Here is a 24817-nt window from a genome sequence, read left to right as displayed (position 1 = left end):
CTGTGGTATCTCAGTCCCCACTACTCCTTTACTGGGTTGTATCGCAGAGTCTCAGACCCAGGGAGTCAATCGAGGCTGCTTTAGACCATGGGGGGGTGCCAGGTTGGGTGTTCTCCTATGGTGAGATATCTCTGCCACCGCCACTCCCCCACTGGGTCAAGTCCCTGAGAATGCAGTACTGGGATTTCTCCTCTAGGGGCCACAATTTGACTCACTGTTTTTGAGTGTGCTGATGGAGCTGTAGTGGACTCGGTGAATTCGCTGCTGCTGCCGCTGGTGGTAATATGGCTCTGTTGCTATGCCCACGGCCGCGAGGCTGGTGTATTTCTTCTCTGGTTTTGCGCTCCGCGCTGAGTCCCTGCAGGGTGTGCTGAGCCCAGCCACTGGGAGCTTTAGGTGCTCCCTGCATCAAAAAATCTGCTGAATTCCGCCCGGCTGTTCTGCAGCGGCTCACCTTGGCTCGCTGTCCACCGCTCCTCTCTGGAGCCTGGTGGGCTGTTGAGTGCTTTGGTCTGTAGCCGTTTGGTGAACTCGTCACTGCCGCCGGCAGTATGGTGCTGCTGCTGCATCCTCAGCCGTGAGGCCGGTATATCTCCTCTGTGGCTCTGAGCTCCGTTCTGAGTCCCCCTCCTCTCTGGGGCCTGGTGCTGCAAGTGAAGATGGTGCCCGCGCCGTTCCGCGCCGCGACTCCAGCTGCAGCACTGCGGTCTGGTTTCTTTCCGGTGTCTCGTTTTTCCAGCCCTCTTTTTCTCTGTCCCTTGTAATTACATTTTTTGTTTCTCTGCTGATGGTGTTTTCTGGCTATGAAAGGCGCTCGTTTTGTGGTAATAGAGATTGGTTGTTAGCGGGGCTCGTAAGCCCCACTTTTCTCCGTCGCCGTCTTCCCGGAAGTCTAATAAGATCTTGAGAAGCTAAGACTGTTGTCACTGGAGGCTAAAAAAAAAAGCACACGAGCCGGGCGTGGTGGCGCACGCTTGTAATCCCCGCGCTTGGGAGGCAGAGACAGGAGGATCGCGCAGGTTAAAAGCCAGCCGCGCACTGTTTTAGGAGACCTTGTTTCCAAATATAAAAAATGTAGAAATAGGCCTGGGAGTGTAGCTTGGAGGTAGAAGGGCTTCCAGGAACCCCAGTACCACCAAAAAAAAAAAAAAAAAAAAAAAAAAGCACACGAGAGTTTTATGTCCTATTCATGCAAGACTGAGAAACTTCCCTAAACTATTTTACAAATCTGCATAAGTTGAACTCTGGTCGTTTTAGCAGTGAAAGTCCACTGCTAATATTTATTATGTTAACCAGATGAGCTTGGGTACAAGTCAGCATAATAGTGGTAAGATAAAGGTTTGAGGATGAGATGATCAGACAGAGCTCAGAGCACAGAGGATTTTCAGGGCAGTGAAACTACATTGTAGGAAACTACAACATTGGCCACATAGCCAAGCCCATAAGATGTGGAAAATCAAGAATAACCCCTATTGTAAACTGTGGGCTTTGGGCGGCAATGACATGTTGGAGTGGGCTTATCATTTGCAACCAATGTGCCACTCTGGTGTGTGGGGTGTGGGGTGTTGTATTGAGGGCAGCTGTGCATGTCCAAGGGGCCAAGGGTATATTGAAAATCTCTGTACCTTCTGCTCAATTTTGCTGTGAATCTAAAACTGCTCTACATGATAAAATCTTTTAAAAAAGGAATAAAACATCGGTTGTCTGTGTACAGAAGGAGCAGCTGAAACGAGGCATGATGGCGCATGCCTGTAATACCAATACTTGGGAGGCTGAGATTGGAGGATCACAGGTTTGAGACTAGCTTCAGAAAGTAGTGAGACTCTCAGCAACCTAGCAAAAGCCCCATTTCAAAATTAAAAATAAAATAGGGCCAGTGCAGCGGTGTAGCTCAGAGGTAGAATACCCTGGATTTAATCCACAGTACCAAAAAAGAATGAGGAGGAAGAGGTGCTAGGTTGCTGCTTGGGATGGAACTCAGGGGCCTTCTACCTCTGGGCTATTTTTCTACCCTAGACCTATTTTTTTAAAATTTTTAAATGGAAAAAGTGTCTCACTAGGATGCTAAAAGCCTTAATAAGTTGTTGAGACTGCCTTCAAACCTGCGATCTTCCAGTCTCAGCCTCTCAAGTACTGGGATTACAGGCATGGGCCACCATACCTGACTCAGTATCATAATTTTTATGTCCTAGAATCTTATGTGTATGATCCCTTGTTTTAAGCTATAACCTTGGGGCAGATCGTCTCTGGGAAAATGCCCCAGAGATGATCAATTCGTACCTGTTTAGAAGACCACCTTGTGGATGAATTTTACCACGATCGTCTCATTTATACTTATCTTGACCAGCACCAAAGATCATGTCAACCAGTATAATAAATATTAGAAGTGGATTTTTCACTGGTAAAATGACTGGTGCTTATGATACGTAGATCCGCTAAAATAGTTTAGAGACTTTTCTCAATCTTGAATGAACAGGATATAAAAAGCTAGTGAGCTTTTAGCTCCTAGTGTTAGAAACGGTGCCTAAGGCTTGGTTCTGAAATGGTCCTGCCAGCATCCACTAGCTGAGGTGATGCTGGTCCCCTGATGCTGGTGGTGAGGCTCACTGTGCTTCCAGATGTGGTTGTGTCTGTCTCAAGGGACTGTTCCAAGCAAGGAATGGTCAGGGTGCCCAGAAGAACAGGTTGCCGAGGGTTGGTTGAGCTTGGGGTTTATGTGACTCTGTGCCTGCTGATAAATGCTTATCTAATAAATGTTATGTGATAGGACTTGGTGCTGGACCTGCTTTTTGTGCTGGACTTAATTGCAGCAAGATTTGGGGTAGTTCTACCTTTGTGTATATATTAAGCAATGACTGAACAACTGTTATATGCCCACTTAGAATTTATATTCTTTTTTTTTTTTTTGGTGGTGGTACTGGGGTTCCTGGAAGCCCTCCTTCCTCCGGGCTACACTCCCAGACCTATTTTATATTTTTGAAACAGGGTCTCTTACGCCAGCACGGCTGGCTTCGAACCTGCGCGATTCTCCTGTCTCCGCCTCCCAAGCGCGGGGATTACAAGCGTGCGCCACCACGCCCGGCTTAGAATTTATATTCTACATAAAAAATAAAAAACAAAAAAGACCAGTAGTTGTACTCAACAAAATTGGCCTGAGTCACTCAATTTACATTGTCCGGATACATTTTTCCAAGCCAGAGACATCCCAGCAGGGAGATTGTACAAACAGTAAAAGTTATCAAAAATCTCTTTGTCCTGGATTTTATTAGTAGAAGAATCATTTAACCTTATAGGAAAAAAATATATAAGAATGTACTGGGGTTGGAGAACTTGAGTGTTCATCTTTTAAGGCTTCTCTGCTTTTCCAAATACCTCTTGGAAAGGTCTTGCTTCACTCTGAGCACACCCCTCTCTTTGCCTCCAGGGAAAGTAGCTACTCAGTGCTGCAACTTGTGATTTGATAATAGTGGAAGAGGCTCCGTGTACACGAATGGTGTGATTGCACAAATCATCAAAAAGGGCTGGGGGGTAGAGCTTGGCGGTACACTTAATCCTCAGTGCCCTCCCCCACCAAATGATGCCCCCCTCTGAATTGAAAATCTGAATTAAAAATGGAAATAACTGTCAATAGTGGAATTATTAAACAATAGGTTACCAGTGCCCCAAAATCCTATAAAGTCATTAGAAGGAATAAGATGGATGTTTCAGATAATTTGACTCAAAAAATTACCAAACCTTGCCAGGCATGGTGGCTCACGCTTGTAATCCCCGCGCTTGGGAGGCTGAGACAGGAGGATCACACAGGTTCGAAGCCAGCCTCAGCTACTTAGTGAGGCTCTCGGCAACTTAGTGAGACTCTGTTTCCAAATAAAGTATAAAAATGGGTCTGGGAGTATAGCCTGGAGGTAGAAAGCCTCTGGGTTCCACCCCCAGTACCACCAAAAAAATTACAATTATATTTGTGCAGGCAAATGATAATATGATGCCCTTAATAAAAATATTACTAACACTGCTAGTGTTCATGGAGCAGTTAGTGTGGTCAGACACTGTACAAAGTGTTCAGTGCTCCAGAAGCATGATTTTAGCCTGAAGCAATAAGGATTATCATCCCCACTTTATGGATGAAAAGCCTAAGGCTCAGGGACGTTAGGCGACCCGCGGAGCTCCTGCAGGTTCGCAGCGAGGCAGCTGGAGTCCCGGTGTCCCTGAGAGTAAAGGCTGCCCCTGGCAGGGTTGGGTAGGGCTACTGTTGGGACCAGCAGGAAAGACTTTCACAGTCTACTTTATGGTATTTAATGAGCTTGTATTTCTTCTCACAATACACATGTATTCCTTCTGCAAAAATAACTGAAACTTTTCTTTTAAAATCTAAATTTATGTTTGTATGATTTTGAACCTCATGATGATGTAGAATTACAATGCACCAATAAAAGTATGAAAAAAGATCAACATAGTGCCACTGAAACACAAAGGAAATTTCCGTAAAAGCCTTCCTTCAGTAAGCACCTATTCAGAGACATCTCTGTGTAAATTCTCTACTAAGCATTACATAAGATGTAAAAATAGAAAATAATTTGTCTACCCTCATGAAGTTTACATTCTACCCAATGTTCTCTTCACATGGATTTTTACTCACTTGTCATTGATGATCATGTAAAAACTTCCAATTTCATTAAATTTTTTTATACTTTTACTGGTACAATGTAATTATATGTCATAATGAGATTCAGTGATACAAACACATGTGCCCACAGCACTTGGTATATTTCCGCTGATACCTGCCTTCCTTCCCCCCCTTCCTTGTTCATACAAGTGAAAACTTGTCTGGATGTAACTTTCTTTCTTTCTCTCTTTCTTTCTTTCTTTCTTTCTTTCTTTCTTTCTTTCTTTCTTTCTTTCTTTCTTCTGGTGATGGAACCCAGGAGCATTCTACCTCTGAGCTACACCCCAGCCCTATTTTTTATTCTTTATTTTGAAACCGGGTCTCAGTGAGTTGCAGAGGGCCTCATTAAGTAGCTGAGGCTGTCTGCGAACCACCATCCTCTGGTCTCAGCCACCTGAATGCTGGGATTACAAGCGTGCGCCACCACGCCCGGCTTATGTAACCTTATTTACACTGTTCCTTTCCTCAGTCCTCCTTTTTCTATTCCTCACCTCTCTCCTACAACCCCCTTCCACTATTCTGTTTTTTTCGCCTCATTTGGCATTTCTTGTTTTTCTAGCTTCCACGTATGACCGTTGACTTTCTGAGCCTGGCTGATCTCACGGAGCACAATATTCTCTAGTTCCATCCATTTTCCTGCAAATGACATAATCTTGTTCTTCTTTATGGCTGAGTAAAATTTCATCGTGTGTCTACACCACAATTTCTTTACCCACTTATCTGTTGATGGACACCTGGGTTGGTTCCATAATTCGGCTATTGACAATTGTACTGATATACACATGATTATGCAGGTATCACTATAGTATTCTAACCTCAGTTCCTTTAGAAAGACCCAATTTCATTTTTTATTTTTATTTTATTTTATTATTATTATTATTATTTTTGGTGGTACTGGGGTTCCTGGAAGCCCTTCTACCTCCGGGCTACACTCCCAGACCTATTTTTACATTTTTTTAAAATTTGGAAACAGGGTCTCCTAAGCCAGCATGCGCGCCTGGCTTCGATCCTGTGAGATCCTCCTGTCTCTGCCTCCCAAGTGCGGGGATTACAAACATGCGCCACCACGCCCGGCCCAATTTCATTTTTTAAAATCATGTGACATGAGCCGGGCGTGGTGGTGCACGCTTGTAATCCCCGCGCTTGGGAGGCTGAGACAGGAGGATCGCGCAGGTTCGAAGCCAGTCTCAACTACTTAGTGAAGCTCTCAGCAACTTAGTGAGACCCTGTTTCCAAATAAAATATAAATAGGTCTAGGAGTAGAGCCCAGAGGTATAAAATCCCCTGGGTTCCACCCCCAGTACAAAAAAAAAAAAAAATCATGTGACATAAACTAGTCACTCCCCAAAACATAATTGTACTCATCTGCTTATGTTTCTTTATTCTTTTTGTCCCATATTGAATGTTCATGAATTTAAAAAATTAAGTGCTATAAATAAAAGGAAAAAAAAATTAAGTGCTGCAAAAAAGAAAAAGAAAAATTGTGTAGACAACAGAGATAGCTATGTATAAATACAAGTCGAGGGTCCTTTGGGTCAACTTCTACAAAGGTACCAAACTCCTATCCAGGTACTTGAGTGCAAGGGGTAGTGAGAAGAAACTCTAATATCAAACTAAGTATCTAAAACAGACGGGCAGGCAGCCAGTGGGCAGGCGCTGGGAGGGGGTGGCTGGCAAGTGGCTGCCGATTGGGCCAGCCTCCTGTGAAAAGCCATCTTGACAGCCTTGGGGTAAACACAGGGCCATGAGTCACTGAAAACAAGCTGCAGGGTTCACAAGGCGTGACTCACGCCAGGCCATCGGACAGTCCTTAAAAACAGAATTATTAGGGAAGTGAATACAAGAGCCCTTATGAATGTCCGCTTTTGGTGTCTGGCAGGACGGCCTCAAGAACCCTTCCAGAATGCTGGGCCTGGACTCAGAGACGGCGGCAGCAGGTCGTCGTTCATAAGAGCGAGGCTGCACACACAGGGATGTTCATCACAGCATTGCGTGTGATGGGGAGACGCTAGAAATGGTCTAAGTGTCACCAGTGGGGGATCAGTTAAAAGTCCGCTGGAATATCCACGGATAGACTAATACAGAGCTTTCTCAGTCAGGGATCAGCAGTCCTGACTCAGGGACCAATGGCTGCAAGAGTCAGGAATGATTTTCATTGTTGCTTATTAAATTAAATGAAGAAGGATATTGTTTGAATAGGTGAAAATGGGTTGTGATACTCAAATTTCTGTGTCCAAAAATGAGGTCATGCAACAGCCGTCACATGTTGTCTCTGGCCGCTCTCGGGCTTTGCTGGTAGAGCTGTGTGGTTGCGGCAGAGGCCGCAGGTTTGCAAAGCCTCTCTACCTCTAGCGGTAGAGTTTGCTGCCTTCTCTTCTCAAATAGATCATCCAGTGAGATTACAAAGAAGAGTAGATTCAGTTGGGCATGGGGCACACACCTGTAATCCCGGTAACAGAGGCTGAAACAGAAGGATCACAGATTCCAGGACAGCCTCAGGAACCCGGGGACACTCTGTTTCCAAAGTGAAAATACAGATACAAAGGGCTGGGGGTGTAGCTTGGAGGTAGATATGCCCTTGAGTTCAGTCCCCAGTCACACACACACACGCGCGCACACACGCGCGCACACACACACACACACACACACACTGATTTCTGTTTTCTCTCATCCTTTCCCATCCATTTCCCTCTTTCCTCCTCCCTCCCTTCCTTCCCTTTCATTTTTTACTCTTGATTGACCCTAGGTGCATTCCACCTCCAAGCTGCACCCCCAGCCCTTTTTTATTTTGAAGCAGGGTCTTGCCCAGTCTTCCTGTGGATGCAGGCACGGGCCGCCCAGCCAGCAGATTCCCTTGCCCACTGCCATGCGCGTCTGCTCCCTCCCGTCACAGCGCTTCTCAGCTCTCTTTGACCTTGTTTACTTTTTACTTGGTTTGTTTTGCATTTTCACTGGTTTGTCTGCCTCTGCCTTACAGCTACTGTGCATCATTAATTATTCTAAAAACAAAAATCACGTTCTTTTTTTGTGGTACTGGGGAGTGAGCAGCATTCTACCTCCAAGCCACATCTATGCCCAGCCCTATTTTTTTTTTTTAGTGTTTATTTATTTATTTATTTATTGGTGGTTACTGGGATTCCTGGATACCCTTCTACCTCCGGGCTACACTCCCAGACTTATTTTATACTTTTAGTTTGGAAACAGGGTCTCTTAAGCCAGCGCTTCAAACCTGCACAATCCTCCTGTCTCCACCTCCCAAGCGCGGGGATTACAAGCGTGTGCCACCATGCCTGGCTTAGTCTTTATTTTTTTTATTTTTTATTTTTGGTGGTACTGGGGTGGAACTCAGAGGCTTTCTACTTCTGGGCTATACTCCCAGACCTATTTTATATTTTATTTGGAAACAGGGTCTCACTAAGTTGCTGAGAGCCTCACTAAGTAGCTGAGGCTGGCTTCGAACCTGCGTGATCCTCCTGTCTCAGTCTCCCAAGCGCGGGGATTACAAGTGTGCGCCACCACGTCCGGCTTAGTCTTTATTTTGAAACAGGGTTTTACTAAGTTAAGGGGGGGCCTCATGAAGTAGGCTGAGGCTGGCCGTGAACCTGCAATCCTCCTGTCTCAGCCTCCCAATTTAGTTTATAAGTGTGTGCCACCATGCCTGGCTCAAAAACCATATTTTTATTAAACCAGTAGCATCCCATCATTGAAAAAAATCATATGATACGTCAGTATAGAGAATATATATATATATATATATATATATATATATATATATATATTTTTTTTTTTTTTTTTTTTTTTTTTTTTTTTGCGGTACTGGAGATGAAACCCAGGGGCATTCTACCCCTGAGTGACACCACCCCCAGCCCTAATTTTTTATTCTTTATTTTTGAGACAGGGTCTCACTGAGTTGCAAGGGGCCTCACTAAGTAGCTGAGGCTGTCTTTGAACTGCAATCCTCCAGTCTCTACCTCCTGAATGCTGGGATTACAAGCGTGCTCCACCACGCTCAGCTAAAGAATATCTCATGTTAGTCTCTGCCACTAGAGTGGAAACTCACTGAGGATAGGGGCCATGTTACACCCATACTTAGCATAAGACCAGGCACATAGTAACCCCTCAATAATATTTTTATGTTGTGTGTTGTATTACAGGAGATTGAGCCCAGGGGCATTCTACCCCTGAGGTACACCCCCATCCCTATTTTATTTTTAAACAGGATCTCACTAAGTTCTGAGGGCCTCATTAAGTTGCTGAGGCTGGCCTTGAACCTGTGATCCTTCTGTCTCGGCTTTCCAAGTACTGAGATTATTGGCATAGGCCAGTAGTCTGTGTACTGGCTCAACAACGTGTCTGGCTCAACAACGCTTTTTTTTTTTTTAATAAATTGTGTGACTGAGTTTATGTATCTATCTGTCTCTGTATCTATCTGGTTTATAAATCCATATATGTATCTGCCCAGTGTGTTTGTGTGTATCATATCTGTCCAGGTGTCTTTTGCCATGTGCTGCTCCACAGCGTGTCTTGTTTCTGTGTGGTGACCCCTGGGTGCATCAGCACACAGATCACAGGTGACGGGAGGAAGCACTTTCCGTCTTGGCAACGGAACACACGTCCTCGGCTTGGTGGCCAGGGCCCTTTTAGCGACTTCCTTCTGTCCAGCTCAGATGTCGCCTCGGGCAGATGGAGTGGCTCACAGTTGGGAAGGATTTTGCTAATCTCTTTTGGGGGTGACACACCAGCAGGGACACAGGAAGCCTGGCACGGCCGCTTCCTGGGCCTTCCACTCATTTCCATGCCACGAGCACAGACGTGGCTGCTCTCCTCTCTGCCCATCCTCTTTTGTTTGTACGTTTCATTTTGTTTCTAATTGACATGTAGTATATATTGTGGAGTATGGCGTGTTGTTCTGCTGTTTGTAGACACTTGTACTAATCAAGTCAGGGTACTGAGCACATCCATCACCTTAGACACTTATCATTTCTTTGCAGTGAGAGCATTCAAAGACCTCTCTGTTTAGAAATGTCCAATGCAATATTGTCAACCACAGTCACCCTGGTGTGCAACAGAATACGAGAACTTATCCCTCCCATCTCACTCTAGCTGCCCCTCCTGCGCCCTTTCCCAGCCTCTGAGGACCGCTTCCCACTCTCCACTTCCATGCAGTCAGCTTCTGTAGATTCTCCGCCTTGTTTCCAATCTTTGATCTGCTGCTCTGCCTCCTTCTAGGGTTGCCTTTCCCTAAGATGCAGTGCAGAAAGGCGCATTGATAATACTATGTTCTAGCTGGGCGTGGTGGCCCATGCCTCCAATCCCAGTACTTGGGAGGCTGAGACAGAAGAATTGCAGGTTCAAGGTCAGACTCTAACTTAGACCCTCAGCGACTTAGTAAGACTGTTTCCAAGTCAAAAATAAAAAGGGCAGGGAGCAGTAAAAAGGGCTCAGAGGTAGAATGTCCCTGGATTCAATCCCCAGGACCAAAACCAAGGCCAAAAAAAAACAACAAAAAAAAAAAACCAAAAAACAAACAAACTACTACATCCAATGAGTGGCACTATACATTGAATCTTTATTATTATTATTATTATTATTATTATTATTAATTACTTTTGTGGTACTGGGGATTGAACCTAGGGTAATTCTACCTCTGAACTATACCCCCAGCCCTATTTTATTCTTTATTTTGAAACAGGGTCGCCGGGCGTGGTGGCGCACGCTTGTAATCCCCGCGCTTGGGAGGCAGAGACAGGAGGATCGCGCAGGTTCGAAGCTAGCCACGCGCGCTGGCTTAGGAGACCCTGTTTCCAAATAAAAATGTAAAAATAGGTCTGGGAGTGTAGCCCGGAGATAGAAGGGCTTCCAGGAACCCCAGTACCACCAAAAAAAAAAAAAAAAAAAAAAAACAGGGTCTCACTAAGTTGCAGACGACCTCACAAGTTGCTGAGGCTGGCTGTGAACCTGCAGTCTTCCTGCCTCAGCCTCCCAAGTACTGGGGATTATAGATATGAGGCACAACGCCCCATTCACGTTGCATTGTTTGAACCTAAGATTTATGGGGAAGCTGGGCAAGCATGATGAGCCCTAGTTTTGAAGATGAGGAGACGAGGCACAGGGAAGTGAAGTTTTTTGCCAGATAGCCATCTCCTCCAGATAGGGTGTGCTGCCGGGCGTGGTGGCGCACACTTGCAATCCCCGCGCTTGGGAGGCAGAGACAGGAGGATCGCACAGGTTCGAAGCCAGCCTCGCTGGCTTAAGAGACCCTGTTTCCAAATAAAAATATAAAAATAGGTCTGGGAGTGTGGCCTGGAGGTAGAAGGGTTTCCAGTAACCCCAGTACCACCACCAAAAGAAAGAAAAGAGATACGGCATGCCACTGTGTTTTTCTGGCTGCATCTCCAGCACGTACATCTTCTACCCTCTGCTAGAGCCTGGGTTCTTCCTTGCCTTTGTATCCTTGTGAGCTGGTATACAGGTCCCGTGCCAGGAGCAAAAGTGGCTTAGACACCTGCTTTCCAGAGCTTCCTCAGGACCCTCATGCACCTGTTGTACACACTGTTTCCTAAGTGGCCGGGGGTGGGATGGAGTATACTCAGGCCTTTTCTGGAGGGTGACCTGACAATGTGGTCCTCTAGACAAATGTTCTTATTATTGGACAATAGGAATTGTACTTCTAGAAATTTGTCTTTGGGATAAAATCACAGACATGTGGGCAAAAATGTTTCTTGCGGTGTTGTTCATCATAATGACAAATTTTGAGTCTCCTGGCGTGAGAGTAGAGCCCTTCCTCTCCCCTTCTTTGCTTCTTGCCCCATGCCCTGAAATATGCTTCACATGAACTGAATCCCAAATCTCCCCCAAGCTGGGCTCCTAGCCAAGAGTTCACCTTGAGTCTCAGAGGAGACTTTGGGACTTTTGAGTGATGCTGGAGCTGTCGGGACTACAGGAACTCTTGGAGAGGACTGTATGTATTTTGCATTCTGAAATGGGCATGAGAGCTTCAGGGGCCAGGGGCAGAATATTATGGTTAGACACAGAATGTCCCCTGAGGAGCTCATGTATTAATGTTCAAAGTTGATGTAATTAGGTCACAAGGGAGGTAATCTTGTCAGCAGATAAATCCATTATGGTGAATGTACTGGGCGGTAACATGGGGGGGGTTCTGGAGAAGGTGAGTCCCTGGGGTGTGGCCTTGGGGACTGAGCTTGTGTCTTTTTTTGCTCTCTCTCTTGCTTCTGGCCTCGGTGATGTGAGAGTAGAGCCCTGGTCTCCTCTTTCTGCTTTGTCACCGGGCCCTGCGCCCCTCGGACGGGGCCCTCACATGGTCTGAAACTGGAATCTCCAAAATCTATGAGCAAATAAATCTTCCTTCCTCTAAAAGAGAAGAAGAAAAGAAAAAGAAAAACTTGAAAGAGTCCAAATGTCCAACAATAAAGAATTTGATTGGCCGGGCGTGGTGGCGCATGCTTGTAATCCCCGCTCTTGGGAGGCGGAGACAGGAGGATCACACAGGTTTGAAGCCAGCCGTGCTGGCTTAAGAGACCCTGTTTCCAAATAAAAATATATAAAAAAAATAGGTCTGGGAGTGTAGCCCAGAGGTAGAAGGGCTTCCAGGAACCCCAGTGTCTCACACACACACACACACACACACACACACACACAGAATTTGGTTAAGTGGTACATTTCTATGATGGACAGCGGCAGCCAGGAAAGGAATCCTTCTGCAGGAGCAAGGGCTCAGCCCAGGAGAAGAGGAGAATGTTGTCTGGAGAAACCCATGCAAGCTCCAACAGTGTTGGTAATGATTTCTTTGTCAAGCAGGTCTGTATTATATCATTCTTCATACCTTTTCTTTTTTGGAACTGGAGATTGAACCCAGTGGCATTTCACATCTGAGCTATACCTCCAGCTCTTTTTATTTTTTTTATCTTGAAATAAGATCTTGCTAAGTTGCTGAGGCTGCCCTTGAACCTGCAATCCTCCTGTCTTAGCCTATCAAGTACTGAAATTACAGGTGTGGTGTGTACTGTGGTACCTGGCTCATTCTTTTTTTTTTTTGCGGTACTGAGGATGGAACCCAGGGGCATTCTACCTCTGAGCTACACCCTCAGACCTTTTTTAAATTCTTTATTTTGAAACAGAGTCTCACTGAGTTGCAAAGGGCCTCACGAAGTAGCTGAGGCTGGCCGTGAACCGTGATCTTCCTGTCTCAGCCTCCTGAAAACTGGGATTACAAGTATGCGCAACCACGCCCAGCCTGGCTCATTCTTTATGACCTTTTGGTTATGGCTATAGGTTAAGTAATTAGCTAAAAAGGGAAATTTAAAAAGTCATGTTTAGAATTCTTAATGGTGTGGAAGAATGATCATAAAATATTATTTCTAAATAAACAGGTTGTAATAATTAGTATGAACTATTCCATTCCAACTTTCTAAATCTGAGTGTGTGTTTAGGCATAAAAGAAATACATTGACTTTATTTTATTTTTTATGGTACTGGGGGTGGAACTCAGGGGCATTCTACTTCTGAATTGTATCTCCAGCCCTATTTTATTTTTTTATTTTGAAAGGGTCTTACTAGGTCGCTGAAGGTCTTGCTAAGCTGCTGTGGCTGGCCTAAAACCTGTCATCTTCCTGTCTCAGTCTCCCAACTACTGGAATTACAAGCATGCACTTCCACATCCAGTTCATGGTGTCTGGCTTCTAAGCAAAACACTCCAGCATGATTTTGAACTTGTCTTTTCCTTTGTATGTACACATCCAGGGAGTTTACTCTCTTTTCCTTCACGTGTTCTCAACCTTCTTCTTTGTCTCTAGCCAGTCTCCACAGGGTTTAGACCTTGTCTTTGTTGGGTGTCTTGGGGTTATCCTCACCCTGATCCAGTGGTGTTGAAAACCTTTGAGCTTTCTTCTAGCCATCCTGAGCTCCTCATGGACAAGGTCATAAAGTTTGGCGATAAATTGCTCATGAGGACTCAAGGATGGTGCTGAGTCCAAACTGACTCTCTAATGTCCCACGAGTGAGGAGCGTTGGCATACTCAATAGTTCTATCCCATCGCACCCGAAAGGTCATTGAATAGTAGTAGACCAGAATCCTTCACAGGCATGAATTCACAGAGGAGCAGAGAGTGCGCACAGGGATGTGTTCTGAGGCGCAGCCCTGACTTTCTTCTCTCTGATTTGCCCTGATGGAGAACACATTTGAGATATCGCCCAGCAGTGTGAGGGCTCTTGACTCCAGCCTTGGAGGCTTTGTTAACAGAAAGCATCTTTGCTACGGTTCCATCAAACCCCAGCTCTGAGTCTCACCAGTCCAGGTGCATCACGTGCCCAGCTATCTTGGCTCCATCAGTTTGGCCAGGGAAACTGAATGCCCTAGCTATATCTGTGTTTTTGTTTTCGTTTGTTTGCTTTTGTCCTGGGGACTGAACTCAGGGCCATTCTACTTCTGAGCTATACCTGCAGCCATTTTTAATTATTATTATTTTATTATTTGTTTTGAAACAGGGTCTCTCCAGGTTGCCGAGAGTTTTGCAAAATTGCTGAAGCTGGTCTCAAACCTGTGATCCTCCTGTATCAGCTCCCCAAGTACTGGGATTACAGGCCTGCACCACCATGCCTGGCTCTAAATGCCTAAACTTTAAGGCCTAAGTTCAAAGGAGATGATGTTAATTCCATTGCAGGTACATGGGCCACTGTAGGAAATAGACGTCTCCCAGAGACATAAAGGGATGCCGTCCTCAGAGAGAAATAATAATGGGTGTGGCTAGTGAACAGCCTCAGAAGTGCGCTCCCCACCGGAAGCCCATTCTTCTGAAGATCCACACAGCTGTGGCATCAAGGACTAGTTTGATAACAGTGCTTCACAACACTGAGGTACATAAAGATTGCCTTAGCTGGGAAAAGAAGTCACAGACCTTATTCTTTTCTGCTGTAATTTGTTCTACAATGATGAACTCTTTAGCCATAACTCTGTGACCAAGGGCTTATTACCATAGAAACTTCCTTTGAGGGGACAATTAGCATCTGTTGTTATCATTGGAATGTCACCATCTCGTCAGGAGTTGCTAATAATGGTGCTCTTTTGGTTTTTCCATACTTTCTTATGGATCTTCACGTTGTAATTTGTTCTCCAAGGTCGTGGTTCACGTCAACACACTACCAGGAGCTCATTAGTGGCTTGTTAGATGTCCACTTGGTTCTCCCAACTTCACTTAAAAAAAAAAAAAAAGAAGCTCTGGCAGTACATAGATTAAAAAAAGCTAGTGAGGGTAATCTTGGGTTTGGCAGACCAAAGAGAGCATTTTAAAACTCTAACTTGATAGTGAACACAGAAAAAAAAAAAAAAAAAGCCAGGCATGATGGCACACAGTTATAAGCCCAGTACTTGGGAGGCCCAAGTACAGGAGGCCAAGTCCAGTACAGGAGGATCGCAGGTTCATGGCCAGCCTCAGCTACTTAGTGAGACCCTCCGCAACTTAATGAGATCCTGTTTAAAAATAAAGAATAAAAAATAGGGCTGAGGGTATAGCTTGGAGATAGAATGCCCCTGGGTTAAATCCCCAGTACTTCAAAAAAGAAAAAAAATCTATATGATATGCAGAGATGACATGCATGGTATACAAAAGGGGAAGAATAAACTATTATAATAGGATTCCTTTATGATTTTGAAAATATTTGCATTTTCTTATGTAGAAATGACAGACGTAGCCAGCATAGATAACATGCCCTTTCCCCAAGTGATCAAGCAGGGAATCTGAAAAATTATGGCAGTGTTTCTGAAAGGCAATTCTTTGGGTCCCTTGCATCAGAATTTCTGGAGGTATCTTGGTGTATCCCTTTGATTGAAAACTTCAAAAACTGGCCAGTTAATTTGAGGGGAAACAATGATATTTGTTGAAAAGATATTTGGGCAAGTAGATTGAGGGTTTGTGGAATGGAGGGGATCCTGAGGGCCGGGTAGGAGCTGAGGAGCTGTGGTCTAGATGCAGGAAGCATAGGGTTGTGGCTGTGATGGGAGGCTGTATTTGGAGTCACATCACCTCTGCTCATTCCTTCATTCAAATCTAAATCTTGGAGAGGGGTTGTAATTGGCTAGGTTTAGGTCCCATGGCAACTCTTTGGCTAAACCAATGGATAGGGAAGGGGGCTCGGCCACTATGGAAGTGAGTGCCTGGACTTGCCTTGCTACAAGGATCAAACCCAGAGGCACAATCTCCAGATAAAATTTTTTGATTTTAGGTCAGGGAATGAATGGTGGGCAGATACAAGGTAAACATTGTCTGCTCTATGAGGTTTGTTGAAAGTACGGATTCTGGGCTCAGAACCAATGCTATTGAACAAGACTCTCAGAGTGTGAGGCCCTGGTGTTTCTGTTTTTGAATAAGGTCCTCAGGTGAGACTTGTACACATTAAAGGTGAGGTTCAACTCACCAGACATAGGTGGAAAAGGATTTTGTCAGTAAGCTTCCTATTGTTATAATAAAATACCCGAGAGAATCAACTTAAAGAGAGAACATTTTTATTTTGACTCACAGTTCTGGAGGATACAGTCTATAGTCATCTGTTCATGTTGCGTTTGGGACTGTGACAGAACATCATGTGGGCAGCAGGTAATGGAGCAAGTTGATCGCCTCATAATGGCTGGGAAGCAAAGAGAAAGAGTGGAGCCAAGCTCCAATAGCTCCTTCAAGGGTAGTCCCCCAAATGGCCAGAAGCCTTCCAGCAAGGCTCCACCCCTAAACAGCTCCACCACTCCCAGTAGTGCACGGGCTGTGGACTAAGCCTCGTATACACGGGCCTTTGGGTGACATTTATCCAAACCATAGCAGATACACACATTCATATACTTATAAAAAATTGCCTCGTAATTGCTGAAACAGCACATTAAAGAAGTTGGCAGAGAAGAAAAGGAAAGGAAAAGGCACACAACTTGCAGCTAATCCATGACGTCACAGAGTAGATGCGCCGAGGCGTGGCTTTGGAAGGGGTTCCATGTTCTCTTAATTCACAGCGTTCATAGTCATTCAAAGGGTAGGAGACTGTAATGTCTAAGAGCCTGGATTTGAAATCACACAGAACCAGGTTCTGACGATCTCTGCTAGTTCATTTGTCTGTCACAGACAAGTCCCTTAACATCTCTGTGACTCACTTTTCTCCTGTGTAAAACAGGACTAGTAATATACGTGGTTGTTCTGAGAATTAAGTTTTGTGTACTTCTATTAAGCAGCCTCTTGTTGCAGTGAAAAAACTACCTGACACAGACAACTTGAAAGGAGCCAAGATTTGCTCTGGTTCGTGGTTTCAGAGCTTTCAGCCGATCACTGGCTGGTTCCGCTGTTTCCAGGCCTGTGGTGAACATCATGGTGGAAGGTGGCATGGCATAGGAAAGTTGGTCACCTCATGGCAGCTGGGGAGTGGGGATGGGGAAGAGGCCAGGAGGCCCAAGGGCATGGGCAGGCCCCGAGGACCCGCTCCCTCCAACCACGTACCGCCGCCTACAGTTTCCACCACCACCTCCCAACAGTCCATCGAAAGGATGACTGTCTCAATGGATTAATTCTCAGGTTCGGTCAGCAGCCTCATGTCTGATCATTTCCTGAAAGCTCACCTCTGTGGCACTGGGGACCAGGCCTTCAACACAGGAGTCTTGGGAGATGGTCTAGATCAAGCCATTAGCAGCAAGTTTGGGCACAATTCCTGACATGTGATCTCTGGTGGTAATGAAATAGTAGCTCCTATGATTAAATAACTAGTGCTATGTATTTATCGATTGCTTATAGATATGACAAAAAATGGTGTCCCTTCTTAGAGTCTAGAAAAGGAAAGGAAGTCACCTATGGTCCTTGAAGACCCCAGAGTGGGAGACCACTGTCTCCCTCCTTTTTCTTTCCCTTTATTGGAACCTCCAGGATCCTGGCATCAGGTCCTCGAGCTCCTGAGACATGCTTCCCACTCCTTTCTGGCAGTCATGGCGTGCTCTTCCTGGACAAAGAGGGCACACTCTTTCTCTCATAGTCACCCAAGGGAGCACCTCTAAGGAGGCAGAACTTTCTGCTATTCACATGGACAACTCCTCTAGAAAGATTTACTCTTTCTACTTTTTTGTAAACTAAAGATGGTGTCCTACCAAAGCTGACTAATGAAGCAAAGAAAAAGATGAAGGGGTACAGAAAATCACGTCAGACTTCAGGCATGTGGAAGACGCTCTCTCTCCAGCGTTAAAAAGTTTACTAGTCAGTCATGACAAGAATCATTACTAGTTAGCAAAAATAATAATGAGCCAGGTGTGGTGGTACAGTCCTATAATTCTAATACTTGGGAAGCTGAGACAGGAGGATCACGGGTTTAAGGCCAGCCTCAGCAACTTAGTGAGACCCTATTTCAAAATAATAAATAAAGTAGGGCTGAAGGTGTAGCTCAGAGGTAGAGTGTCCCTGGGGTTCAATACTCAGCAACGCAACACACACACACACACACACACACACACACACACACACACACACCTGCATCTGGCATAAATACAGCCAGTCAACTCCTAGACACTCACCCAAGAGTTAGGAAAGTTAGCATCCATACAATCACTTGTCCAGGAATGCTCATCATAGATTAGTTTATATAGTAATAGGTAAAATAGGGAATCAACCCAAGTGTCCATTTATGGAGGAATATTAAGCAAGTTGTATTATATCCGTACAGTGGACTACTATTCAGCAACAAAAAAGAGTGAACTAGGGATACACACACCATGAATGGATTTTATAATAATTAAATGAGTGAAATAATCCGGCCCAAAGAGTACATACTGAGTGATTCTATTTATATAAAATTGTCAAAAATGCAAATTTAGACTGATAGAATGCAAATTAGTGGTTGCGTAGGGACTGGAGAGATTTGGAAGGGATTTAAAGGATAAGGAAAGTTGTGGTGGGACATGGAAGCATTTACCTTTACTATGATGATGGTTCCACTGCCAAAAACACGTCAAAGTGGGTCAAATTGTGCACTTAAAATGTATGTGATTTAGTGTACTTCAATTATGTGTCAATAAATGGTTCCCTTACATAAAAAGGACATTGGATTAGGAACCAGAAGACGAGGGGCCTGTCCTGACTCCTCAACAAAGTCAGCTTTACCCTTGGACAGTCTTTTATTTATTTATTTATTTTTTTACCTCTATTTGCCCCTGTTCTTTCAGTTTTAAATGCCAGTGATAGATAAGTCTGTAGCTAAGGTCTCACCCAGTTGAAACATTTTGATTTTATAATAGCCTTTCAGCCAACAGGCAAATTTATCAAGATATCAGTTTCTTCAATTGATCTTCTAACTCTGTGGTAGTTTTTTTTCCCCCGGGTTTAATCGATTTACTGAATTCTCAGATCTCAAACGCAGCAGACCAATAGGATGAACTTTTTTAAGCTTTGAAAAGCAATCAATATAAGCCTAAGGTTTTCACGTTAAGTCTGTTATCAGTATCTGCAGATTCATAAGCAATTCTCAGATGAAGGATTTAGGTTAATAATACTTCTTGATGCTGAGACTCACAAAAGAAACGTGCTCATATTTCCTTAACACGAGCTTAATCGACTGTACAGTAACCAGATGAGCTCACATACCATCTCCACTACTAAACCTTCAGGCATCCCTCTGAGGGATTAAGATCTTTCTCCTGAAGTCCAGAAGCACCCCCCTCCATATTAGTACTAGAGTGATCTTGGGATATAGAACTCCTCTGCATTCCTTATCATTATAATGGGTATCTGCTTTAATCAGCTTTTCATTGCTGTGACCAAATTGCTTGATCAGAACAACTTAAGAGGAGGAAAGGGGGTATTTGGCTCATGGATTCAGTCCATGGCTGACCATGGACCAAGGCAAGGACATCATGGTGGTAGGGTGCAGTGAAGGAAAGCTGCTCAGGGTAGCAGGGTGGGCAGAAGTGAAGGAGAGGGAGAGGCAGAAGGAGAGGGAGAAGGAGAAGGAGAAGAAGAAGAAGGAAGAAGGAGGAGAAGGAAGAGGAGGAGGAAAGAAGAAGAGAAGAGAGAGGGAGAAAGAGGGAGAGAGAGGGAGAGAGAGGGAGAGGGGAGAGAGAGAGAGGGAGAGAGAGAGCGCACGCGTGAGCAGATCACCTCTGAATATTGTTGCATTGACAACATAAGCACTTTTCTGGGGCCACTCTACATCTAAACAATAGCATCATAAAAGAACTACTGAGAGAATTCGAGGAGATGGTCCACATTAAATGTTAAAACAGTCAAACAGTCTCTGGCACAAAGTAAGTTGTTTAATGAAAGTTAATTGCAGATTTTCTGATTAATACTGTCGCTGGGCAGCACCGTTAGTCAGGCACATATTTTGTCTCCTTGAGGGACTGACTACTTGGGATCCATCTTTGTGACCACTGCTGCTGAAACCGCAGGAGGTGTTCAGTGACTATTTTTCAAATCACAAATGATGACTAATAGCAAATGACAGGGAATAAGGATGTTAATTTCTTCGTTGGACACAACAGCCTCTGTACAAATCTTGCTGACTGCAAAGGAAATGTCACCAACTGTCAGAGATACAGCAGCACATTGCTTAAACATATGTGCCGGGGAAGCCAGAAACTTGTTATTGTATGTGTGAGAAATCCGTAACCAACACAGTCAAAGCAACGCTCTCGGATCCCTCACTGAACTCCAGGAATGCGCTCATGTAATCCTATACTCTGTGAGTTGACGGGGACACTTACCCAGGTGCCCCTTGGGCCACGGCACGGCACAGCGGGAGCTCCTGCTGGGTGATGGCCATCACCGTGCTTTCTTGCTGTTCCCAGAGGGCCCTTTTCTTCCCCCAGGATCGAGTCATTCCCCTCAGAAGCATCACCAGAGGCTTGAAGACTCAGAGCAGAGCCTTCTGACCCAAAGGCTTAGAGGCATGCTCAAGGGGTGAGTGTCTCTGTATTCCGTTCAAGCTGGAAGCGGCCCGAGGTCCAAGGCTGAGTTTGGGTTCTGTCCGGGAAAGCCATTGCCTTTGGAAGAGCAGCCCTTCTGACACCGCGTGCAGCTTGAGCTAACAGTAGCGGGCGCCCGAGAGACTGGCCCATTCTACGTATTCGCCTCTGCCAACCCAAGTGCTTTTCGTCAACCCCGTATTTCTTCTCTAGGTGACTCTTCAAATCCTCCAAATAAAGAGTGTAAAATACAGGCACATTTTGGGCTGATGGTAACATATTAGTAAGGCCCTGATCCAAATGGGATGGCAGAGAACGTTCTCAAATTTACCCTATGAGCCACGACAGTCGGGGAGATATCACCTTCTTTTCACTAGTGAGGACATCTCTGTCACCAGACTTCATGGGTTCTAATCCTACTTCTACCATTTTCTAGCTTGATGGCCTTATTTCTCAACCTCCTTTGCCATTGTTTCAATAATAATTTTCTTAAGCTGTAAGGAGCAGAGACTGACTTACGTAGGAACAGAGTTGGTTTTGGGAGGAAGTTCAGGGACTTGAGATGTTACAAAGAAGAAATCCCCGAATGGTGTCCCGGCAGGAGGAGTCGGGTTAAATGCCAGTTCAGCCGCACTGTCCCTCTGCCCAGTGTTCAGAATCCAGAGAGGGGCACGTGCTTGACTTTTTCAGTTACATCTTGAGTTGACCAGGGAAGGCAGGGGTGGGGTTTGCAGGGCGGACTCCACTAGAGAGTGTGACACAGGAAGAGTCGTTCATCAGGGGAGAGAGTGACTGTTAAGAACTGTAGATTCTGGAGTTGCCTGTGGTGGTGCACACACCTGTAATTCCAGTACCAGGAGGCTGGGACAGGAGTATCACAGGTTCTAGGCCAGCCTCAGCAATTTGGTGAGACCATCAGCAACTTAATAAGACCCTGTTTCAAAATAAGAAAAGAAAATTAGAACTGGGGCGTGTAGATCAAAGGTAAGACACCCTTAGGTTTAATCATCACACAAAAAGGTAGATTCTGGGGAGTCCCAGGCTCCCAGCTTGGCTCGGGTGAAGCTCTCATGTGGGGTGGTGGTGCTCGCTGGTGGAGCACTCCTGGAGGAGACAGCTCAGCACGGGAAGTGGGGTGTGGTCCAGGAGCCAGGCCTGTCTCCAGAGCTCTGGCAGGAGCTGCCTTAACTCCACTGAGAGTATGCTCCCAGTGGCCTCAGACCCACGAGGCTCTGCCTCTTAAAAGGCCTGTATCACCTGTGCACCAGGAAACGGAGGGCCAGGCCCCAATGTGAGCCTCTGTGGTACAAACCACATCCCAAGCCAGGCACAAAATGTGAAGAGCAAAACCTCCCATTTAACTTGACTTATCTGAATGGTAAGAAAACACCGAAACCCAAAAGTACATGCCCTTGACCCTCAACGCGGATTTCACAATGATGATTTCTGGATGTTTTAACATCGATGTTCCTAATTACTACGGAGGCACCTGGCCTTCCCTGCGAGTCGTAGATGCTGCACTGAGGCCGTCACTGCTGGGAGGGAGTCTGTTAGTGGACCTTTGTTTGTGAGTCATTATTATTGCTGGTCTATTTTTTTTCTCTTGTATTGGGGGTTGAACCCAGGGACATTCTACCTCTGAGATACAGCCCCATCTTTTTATTTCTTATGTTGAAACAGAATCTCACTAAGTTGCTGAGGTCCCGGGTAAGTGGCTGAGGCTGTCCTTCAACCTGGGATCCTCCTGTCTCAGCCTCCTAGCTATGATGATGATGATGATAATGATGATGATGATGATGATGATGATACCGGGGTTGAATCCAGGGGCATTCTACCTCCAAGCTACATCCCCAGCCCTATTTTTAATTCTTTACTTTGAAACAGTGTCTCACTAAGTTGCTGAGGCTGGTTGCGAACCTGTGATCCTCCTATCAGCCTCCTAAATACTGGGATGTGTGCACTACCATGTCTGGCTTTTATTGTTGTTTTTACTCTGAGGATATTTGGGCTATGATTGACATGTTAATTCTTTTTGTGTGTGTGTGTGGGGGGGGTTGGGGATGGAATCCAGAGCCATTCGACCTCTGACCTACACCCCCTGCCCATTTTTTTTATTCTTTATTTTGAAACAGGGTCTCACTGAGTTGCAGAGAGCCTCACTGAGTAGCTGAGGCTGTCCGCGAACTGTGATCCTCCGGTCTCAGTCTCCCAAATGCTAGGGTTACAAGTGTGTGCCACCACACCCAGCTCATGTTCATTCTTTATCAGACATATTCTTGTGAGTTTTAGGTACTGTGGGCATTGATCTATTAATCATTAATTCATTATTTTCTTAGCTTATTTTTTTAAAGGGGTTCTTTTTTGTCTTTTTGGAACAGGGGATTGAACCCAGAGCACTGCACCTGCAAAGCAGGCGCTTTGCCACTGAGCTACATCCCGGCCTCAATAATTCATTATTTTCTTCATCCAATATTTATTTATTTATTTATTTATTTATTTATTTATTTATTTATTTTTGTGCTACTGGGGATTGAACCAAAGGGCATTCTATCTCTGAAAATCTGGGGAGGTAAAATTTCCTTTTTTAAAAAAAATTTGAAACTAGGTCTTGTTAAGTGGCTGAGGGTCTCACTACATCCCTGAGGCTGGCTTTGAACCTATGTTCCTCATGTCTCACCCTCCCGAGTACTGGGATTCTAGGAGTATACCACTACACCTGTCTCCAACAATTTTTTATTGTCTACTTTGTACTAGGGACAGATCCTAGGGCCAGCAAGTCACAGAATACACAATAGCAAACAAAGTTCAGATCCGTGTGCAACTAAGCGTCTGGGGTGAAGGCAGACAGGAGTCATCTATGATGAGTGTTGAGAAGAGGAATGTGTTGTTCCGAAAGGAGGCCTGAGCTGGGAGCTGTGGATGCGCTGGGACGAGCTAGGACAGAGCCTGGGCAGAGAGCTCAGGGAACAGGAATGGAGAGTGCCAGGCTGGAGGACCCAGGGGCTGAACAGCCGTGCAGTGAGGTGGGGCCCGAGTCTGGGCGCGGGTGTCAGATCACTCAGGCCCTGGAGGGCAGGTTAAGAAGTTTGGCCAGAAATAGATTTTACCCATGAACATGACCCAACATCATTTGAATTAAAAAAAGACAACAAAGCCAGGCATGGTGGTGTGCACCTGTAATCCTCATTACTTGTGAGGCTGAGACAAGAGGATTGCAGGTTTGAGGTGAGCCTCAGCCACTTGGCCAGACCCTCAACCACCTAGGAGATCCTGTTTCAAAATAAAAAGGGCTCAGAGACGGAACACCACTGGGTTCAATCCCTAGTGCTGGAAAAAAAAAAAAAAAGACAATGAAACCATGGGTTGGCAAAGGACGGGAGGAGGCTGGGTGGCAGCCACACTCAGTGCAGTAATTGTGACTCAGATGTGCAGAAACATGTCCTGGGTTGGTGTGTGTAGCAGACGACAACTGTGGTGAGAACCCATCCACCAGGCATGTTGTCTCCCAACAGTCGATAACTGACAACTCAAATACTGTGCTTAACGCTGGCCTCTGCGGAAGCCTCATTAGCAGTTGGAATTCTACACCATTTCTCAAACAGATTACAAGAACGTCCATTAAAAGAAATGTGAAAGAATGAGAAGCGACAGAGAGTACATTTATTATCTCTGCCTCAGCTAGGTTTTATCCTTCCTGTGATCACTTAAAAAGAATAGTCGTAACCTTTCTATAAGCTCCCATTGTTTTTTTTTTGTTTATTTATCCAACAGCTGTATGCCTAATCTTATTCTATTCTCATTCTAGACATTGGTAAATCAAAGATGAGTACAAGTCCCTGCTCCATTTTTATGTGTGTGTGTGTGTGTGTGTGTGTGTTACTGGGGATCGAACCCAGAAGCATTCTATCATTCTATCTCTGACATACACCTCCAGCCATTTAAAAAAAAATTATTTTTTTTTGTTTTGAAGCAGGGTCTTGCTAGGTTGCTGCAGTTCTCCCTAAGTTGCCGAGGCTCGTCGTAACCCCGTGATCTCCGTTTCAGCCTCCCACAGTACGGGGGTCACAGGCCTGCGCCACCACGCTGGGTTTCCTCTTACATTCTGATAGGAGGGGAGACTGAAGTAAACCATGGACTAATATGTTCAATGATGTAGAAAATCGCACGTGTCCATCTGCTCGTGCTAGTGAGACTGGTAGCGACTGCTTCATATGTGAACATGA

This window comes from Muscardinus avellanarius, assembly GCF_963383645.1.
Source record: "Muscardinus avellanarius genome assembly, chromosome: 18".
Classification (NCBI taxonomy): domain Eukaryota; kingdom Metazoa; phylum Chordata; class Mammalia; order Rodentia; family Gliridae; genus Muscardinus; species Muscardinus avellanarius.
Note: the sequence above shows the minus strand (reverse complement) of the source record.